Below are 8,523 nucleotides of genomic sequence, written 5' to 3'. Positions count from 1 at the left end.
TTTACATCAAGTACAATTATAATTAATCAAATTAAACAAAATATTTCTTTTTAGAGTATACATGAAACTCTTTTAAATCTATCAAAATATTATTGATACAATTTAGAAACTATGAGAAAACATCCATTAATTTAGAAACTATCTAGCTGATATAAATTTATCTTTTATGCATGCATTTCTATAGGTGAAAACAAAAGCATCTAAATATTGGGTGCATCAATATATGCTGAATTTGCTTCGACTTTATATATTTGAGGATTCTCCTAGCTTATTTTAAACTTTCAAAAATATTTCTTTTTGTCAACTTATTAGGATCTCAAAAATAAAAATGCATATAGCAGCCCTTATTTACTTTTTACTTAGACACTTTATCAAGGATATGAGCTATAGGATTGATCATTATTTTTATTATGTCATCTTTACCCTTGGATGGATGTGAAAATCCATCAATATCCCTCCACAAAAGACCTACCCATCTATACATACAATCAAAATACACTCTTTTACAACACTTTGGTATATCTTTCTCATAACACAATAAATCTCTAGTTAATTCTTCCGTGTGTAGCTGAATGGTAACATTTGCATTATCTAAAGCTTGCTCCATTGTAGTTCCAAGGTTATCTGCTACATAACAATCTAGCCAAGAAACATTTTGTCCTCGATCTTTATCTTCCTTCAAGAGATATTAGTGAAAGGAAGCAAAGTTGTGTGGAATTGCTTCCTACGCTAATCTTTGAGAGGACGATTATGCAAATCAAAGTAACTATTGCAAAGATCTCAAGAAATTCATAATAACATAATCAAAATAGAAAAGAACACACAACACAGTGATTATCGTGGGGAAACCCTTCCGGGAGAAAAACCCCACCCTCTAAAACTTGCACAATGTATTATCAAACCAAGATGATTACAATATACTTTCAATGCAAGTTCTTATAGGAGCGCATCACCACAACTTGAACTCAGAGAGACTCCTTCTAGCACCAGTCTTGCAAACTAAACTCAATTACACAAAAACCTCCCCAAGCCCTCCTTTTATAGTGATTTTACAACATGGAAACCACTTATGGTTTAACAAAACCATGAGCAAAACTACCATGCCACATGTTACCCATTTTTGACATTTACATTTCCAATATGGAAAATCAACCAGGTTAAAAATAGTAATCCTGTCCACAATTTTGTCTTTTAGTCTAGACCCCCATAAAAGTCAAAAAATGAGTCATCAAGGCTCTAAAAATGACCTACCTATATTCTACTATGGACAAGACTCATTTTAACAACTCACTAACCATTTTCCAATGCATAAACAAGTGGAAAACTTCCACAAACAATTTTTCTAATTTTTGAAGAAAGGATTGCAAGGTTGAGACACAGGTTTCTCAACATTCTTGCACTTGTCGAACACCTTGCAAGAGTCAGGGGATACGAAATATCATAGACTTAATTTCTAGGGGCCGAGAGGCCCATAGACTCTAAACACCATATGAATTTCTTTGTGCTCATGGGCTTAGTTAATGCATCAACAACATTCACCAAGGTCTCTACCTTTTCCAGCTTCACCTTGCCATCCTCGACCATATTTCTCACAAAATGATATTGTACATCAATGTGCTTGGTCCTCGCATGAATAGTTGGGTTCTTCGCTAGGCAAATTGCACTCTGGCTATCACTATAAATTGTCACTACACCCTGCTTGAACTCTATATCTGAACACAATCTCTTTAGCTAGATGGCTTCTTTGCAGGCATGATTAGCTGCCATATACTCTGCCTCAATAGTGGACAAAGCAACCACAGCCTGTCGCTTACTCATCCAACTGATTGTACCACCAAATAATGTAAACACATATGCACTGGTGGATCTTCTTCTATCAACATCACCAGCCTATTTTGAATCCACATAGCCTCGAATAGCCAAGGAATGCTCAATTCCTATTCCATGAAAACATATTGAGTACTCTGAGGTATCCCACAAGTATCTAAAAACTCTTTTTACTACATCCCAATGTGCTCTTCCTAGATTAGACATATAACGGGAAAGTACTCCCACTACTTGGGAAATGTCTAGTCTTGTACACACCATAGCATACATCAAACTTCCAACAACACTCTAATATGGTACTCGACTCATCTCTTCCATCTCCAATGGGGATGTAGGACACTGTGAGCTAGAAATCTTTTTTCCCATAGTAACCGAAACACTCAATGGTCTTGAATCTTGCATATTGAATCTTTTCAAAATAGTACCAACATACTTACTTTGGCCTAGCCAAAGCTTTTTGTTCCATCTATCTCTTATAATCTCCATTCCTAGAATGTGCCTAGCTACACCAAGATCTTTCATTTCAAACTTTATTGAGAGTTGATATTTTAACTCTACAATCAAACCTTTTCCTTTGCCAATAAACAACATATCATCAACATACAAGGCAATAATTGGGAAACCATCATCATCAAATTTGAAATATATACAATGATTAGATTTAGATCGCACAAATCCCAAACTCAACACATATGTATCAAAGTTCTGGTACCACATCCTAGGACTCTATTTTAAACCATACAAGGATTTCTTCAATTTACAGACCAAATGACTTTTACCTTTCACAACATAGTGCTCTAGCTGTGACATGTAAATTTCTTCCTCCAAATCTCCATGAAGGAAAGCAGTTATCACATCCATTTTCTCGATTTATAGGTCATAAGCTACTACAATAGAAAGAAAAAATCTAATGCATGTCATTTTGGTTATTGGAGAAAAAATCTCACCATAATCTACTCCCTTAACATGAGAGTAATCTTTTGCAACCAAATGTGCTTTATAGTTCTCAATGGTTCCATCTGAACCCATCTTCCTTTTGAACACCCATTTACAACCAACATGCTTCCATCCTTTAGGCAATGGTACAAGGTCCCACATTTGATTCCTCTTAAGAGCTGCCATTTCTTCATCCATGGCTATTTTCTAGGACTCTAAATCATTCATACCAAGAGCCTCTTCTACAGATCTCAGTTCATCAATGTTAGCATTCAATGCAAATATGCACCTCCAATCATCAGGAGAATACCCATACCTTTCAGGTGGTTTCCTTTGTCTAGTAAATCTTTGAACAAGATCTGGTTCAGGTTCAGGAGGTTTAGGTTTGTGATTAGGTTCTCCCTCTTCCTCTGATGATTCAAAAATCATAGAGCTCTCTTCAACATCTTGTCTTTCTAAGGGCCTTGATTCAATTTTCTCAGGTGTAGCAGGAAGTTGAATAACATATTTCTTTTCTTTAATTTGTTCTGGCTGCACTGTAATAGAAGAAGTCTTAGTTTCTCTAAAAATAACACTTCTCGAATAAAATACCTTTTGTGCAATAGGATCCCAAAGCTTGTATCCTTTCACACCATAACTATATCCGATGAAGATACATTTGATAGCTTTGTTGTCCAATTTTTTTCACTTCTCCTTTGGCACATGAGTATATGTCTCACAACCAAACACTCTCAGATGTCTAAGTGAAGGCTTGTGGCTAGACCACACTTCTATTGGCGTCTTATCAACAAGAGCTGATGTAGGAGACCTATTTATCAGGTAGCAGGTAGTGGCTACAACTTCAGCCCAAAACTTTTGTTCTAGTCTAGCACCACTCAGCATACTCCTAGCCTTCTCCATCAAGGTCTTGTTCATTCTTTATGCAACTCCATCTTTCTATGGAGAATATGGAGTTGTCTTCTCTCTTTTAATACCACAATCTTTACAAAATGTGTCAAAAATATTGGAGCAAAATTCACCACCATTATCAGTTCTCAAACATTTTATTTTCTTTCCAGTCTGTAATTCAACCATTTCTTTAAACTCTTTGAAACAACTAAAAACTTTAGCTTTACTCCTAAGGAAATAAACACATGTTCTTCTACTAAAATCGTCAATGAAAGAAACATAATAAACTGATCTACCAATAGAAGGAACATCAACTGGACCAAAATATATCTGAATGAATTAGATCCAAAATACATGAAGACTTATGAGAACTCGAGTAAAACTAAATGTGGTTTTGTTTACCATTGATAAAATGCTCACAAAAATCAAACTCAAGATTGCAATCATTCAACCCATCAACAAGGTTCTTATTTTTCAAGGTCTGTAGGCCCTTCTCACCTATGTGGCCAAGTCTCTGGTGCCATAACATAGTCTTTTTTTCAGGAAACTTTGATTTAGTAGATAGAGCACCCTTGGGTACCCAAAAACCACAACCATCTGTTGAAAGAGAAACTCTCTCCTTCTCCAACTGAGTAGTCTTTTTCATAATCTTATCAGAAGTACTATTGCACTTGACTGTGCATGCATCAAGTTGGTACAATGTACCAAATCTACTTCCTCTAACTATTACCATAGCACTGCTCACCATTTTTACACCTGCTTCAGAAAATTGTACATGCACACCTGCATCTATTAGCTTACTAAAAGATAATAAATTCCTTACTAGTCCAGGGATATGCAAGACACCATCAAATCTTCTAATTCTACCATCAAAAAATTTCACACGAATACTTCCACGACCAACAATATCAAGTACTAAATTATCACCCAAATACACCTTACCACCATCAAAATTTTCATACTTATTAAACTAGTTCCTATTAGGAGTCATGTGGAAAGATGCACCTGAATCTATTAACCATGCATTTTCACTTGCATGAGTGGCGAAGGCTACAATGAAAGCATCTCCATCTTCCTTCTTGGACTCAGAATTAGAATCTTGCTTCTTCTTCTTCTTCTTTTTCTTCTCCTCTTTGTAGTCCTTTTGATCTCCCCTTATTTTTGGACTTCGAATGGCCATGCCGCTTTTCATTCTTGCCTCTTTCTTTTGGTTTTTCGTGAACACTCAAAGATGCTTTGGCATTCAGAGAGACCTTCCTTCTCATCTCCTCAAAAAGTAGAGAACCAACAATGTCCTCCATCTTCAAGACAACTGAAGTGCTCCCTATAGCCATCACAAGACTATCCCATGAGTCTGGCAATGAAGATAACAAGATTTGACACCTTTTTTTTTCATCCATTGGCACCCCTACTGAGGTCAACTGAGTCACCAACATATTAAACCTTTCTAGATGCTTAGAAATTTGTCCACCTTCTTCCATTCTCAAGGAATACAACTTCTTCCTCAAGAAAATCTTAGTCACAAGTGATTTTGCTTGATAGATCTCACTAAGCTTTTTCCAAAGCTTTTTCGTGGTAGATTCTTCATGGACATTAATCAGAATCAAGTCTGCAAGACACAATCTGATGAGACCTTTAGCTTTTCTATCATTCACATCATATTGTGCAGCTAATGTCAGATCTGTGGGCCTCATCTTTTTCTCATCAATCGCATCCCATAGATCCCGATCATTCAACAAATCTTTCATCTTAAGCTTCCACATCTCAAAATTTGTGTCAAAACACTTTTCAACATCAATTCTCCCTAACATGCTTTTCATCTTTTAATCCTGCGACACAAAAATGAAATGCTCTACACAAGCTCCCACTCAAACCTTGATTAGCTTAAAAAAACCCTGTACCCAACAAATAGAACAAAAATTAGCCAAGCTCTGATACCACTTCAAAGGAAGAAAAGGTGCATGGAATTGCTTCCTACGCTAATCTTTGAGAGGACGATTATGCAAATCAAAGTAACTATTGCAAAGATCTCAAGAAATGCATAATAACATAATCAAAATAACAAAGAACACACAACACAATGATTACCGTGGGGAAACCCTTCCAGGAGAAAAACCCCACCCTCTAAAACTCGCACAATGTATTATCAAACCAAGATGATTACAATACACTTGCAATGCAAGTTCTTATAGGAGCGCATCACCACAACTTGAACTCAGAGAGACTCCTTCTAGCACCAGTCTTGCAAACTAAACTCAATTACACAAACACCTCCCCAAGCCCTCCTTATATAGTGATTTTACAACCTGGAAACCACTTATGGTTTTACAAAACCATGAGCAAAACTACCATGCCACATGTTACCCATTTTTGACATTTACATTTCCAATATGGAAAAACAACCAAGTTAAAAATAGTAATCCCGTCCACAATTTTATCTCTTAGTCTAGACCCCCATAAAAGTCACAAAATGAGTCATCAAAGCTCTAAAAATGACCTACCTATATTCTACTATGGACAAGACTCATTTTAACAACTCACTAACCATTTTCCAATGCATAAACAAGTGGAAAACTTCCACAAACAAATTCTGGAATTTTCCAAGAAAGGATTGCAAGGTTGAGACACATGTTTCTCAACAATTAGAAACTATGCTCATTATGGAAAATAATACCAACTATCTTTTATTTAAAAGTATGTAATTTATGGATAATAAGTAGATAGTTTTAGGCAAGTTTGGTCGATAGATACCTGAGAGTTTTTGATATCATCTATTAGTCGAACAACAATTGATACATCATATTCAAACATACCAACCGTTTGTAGAATATCATCAGGAAGAACCGTGTCAATTAAAATCATTGGAAATAGTGTGACCACGGGTGTCAAAGAAGCGTTAAGCGCATTCTTTAAAAATTGATCCAAAGTGGGTAGATAGTCTTTCGCATTCCATTCAGAATTTTGACACACTGACAAAAAAAGCTTTGTCCACTGCAATAGAAAAAGCATGAAATGTGAAATATAAGATTTATACATATTTTAAATAGACACACAGTTTGATAGATGAATTTGACTAGTGACATACATGTTCTTGTATCCACTTCCGTGCATGTGGACCATGGATTTTCTCTGCTTCATTAGCTAATTCCATGTATATTTCATGGCAAAATGACCAAGTAATTTGCATATATTGGGGAAGACCATCCACCATAGACATATCCAAGCTAAGGAACACAAACACAAAATTCAAGAGTAAAGTAATTCATTTGTTAATAACAAATTATGATTATTTTAAATAATATTGATAATTTGTTGCAAGGCATTGCAATCATAAATAGAAATATAAATGTAAACCGCTAGAATTACTTGATTGGGGAAGACCATCCACCATAGACATATCCGAGCTAAGGAACACAAAATTCAAGAGTAAAGTAATTCATTTGTTAATAATAAATTATGATTATTTTAAATAATATTGATAATTCATTGCAAGGCATTGCAATCATAAATAGAAATATAAATGTAAACCGCTAGAATTACTTGATCAAGGTTGTCTTAAAAGGTATGAGGTCATCAATAGTTCCATAACTGTCAAAAATATCATCAACCATGGTAATCATGACACCCAATTTGACATATCCAATTAATGTGCGAGAAAATTCAAATTCGTGCAATCCGCATGAATATGCAAAGTAAAATTCCATAGGTCGATGTCGAAAAAAATCAAGTTTGTTTACACTTGCTTTGTTCCACCATCTACATATTTGTATCACACCATACATGTTCCAATATAATTAATATTACCAGCAATCTAACATTGGCATAAGAAATTATTTTTTATAAAAAGTATTTTTAATAAAGACAGAGTGAATTTTCGTATGTAAACATATCACTTACTTGGATACGATTTTGAGCTTAATCTGATGTTGGGCTTGTAGTATTTTCAAATCCAATATTGTTGCTTCCAAAATATTTTAACAAACCTCATATGGCATCCTAAAAGAAATGTAGTTAGTACAAAAAGTTAGCCATCTACCATCATACTTAAGATGGTTCCTTATATAAAAAAATACATTAGCCATAAAAATAGGAGCTGTAAGACAACATAGTTCTTGCCAAGTGTAGGCACCACATGTTGATTTTGTAGGAATGATCTATCAAATTAGAAAGGAAAGCAATATCAATTATTAAAGAAACCTAAAGAAGAGCAATGTTTCCATCAAGATCAGTAAATTTAATAAGTAGTCTCATCTTGCAAACAAATTTTATGCCTCCAAATCCTCTTGTTACCTTGTATAGTTATCCACCTAGGCTTTGTAAGATGATCGACTACTATTATCCTTTGTAAACCTTTGCAATGTTGTACAAATAGGATAATGATTGTTGTTTAGGACTTAATATTCTTTAAATTTTCATAGCAATAAATCCCAATTTTCTCCAATCATGATAGATTTTTTCCATTGCTCGGACTTGTTTTCATAAAATGAATAAAAACAAAGAGTCAATCCTGACAAATCTAGTCTTTTCCAAGTACATGTTAGAAATAGTGTAATAGATTAATTCAGTGAACTAGGGAGGTCTAAAATTATCTGATTGTAGTAGTATTTTCTTGTGGACTATTTAGCACTTTGTAGAGTATGCTGAAAGGGCTTTTTGAAAGAGAAACTTCATGAGGGAAAAAATGGTTTAGTTGAACACAAAAACTATGTATAATATTGAAAAAATTATGCTAATCTACTACACAAAATGATTGAATAAGATTGTGAAATATAATAAGATGACAACCACGAGGCTAATATTGTAGTAGTCTTGTCTTGTGTTCTATTCAAGTCTTTCTAGAGTATGCCCAAAGAGCTTTTAGAAAGAGAAACT

The 8,523-nt window shown here is 34.7% G+C and overlaps 1 pseudogene; it reads right to left on the bottom strand.

Moving 5' to 3' along the window:
* Positions 1 to 355: 355 nt before the first annotated feature.
* On the bottom strand, positions 356 to 7,646 carry LOC149536182 (sesquiterpene synthase Cad-like; annotated as a pseudogene).
* Between the last annotated feature and the right edge of the window lie 877 nt (positions 7,647 to 8,523).

Source organism: Cupressus sempervirens, chromosome 10 (assembly GCF_028749045.1).
Source record: "Cupressus sempervirens isolate cs-2001-9-10 chromosome 10, ASM2874904v1, whole genome shotgun sequence".
In the NCBI taxonomy this organism is placed as follows: domain Eukaryota; kingdom Viridiplantae; phylum Streptophyta; class Pinopsida; order Cupressales; family Cupressaceae; genus Cupressus; species Cupressus sempervirens.
This window is presented reverse-complemented; position numbering and strand designations above follow the sequence as displayed.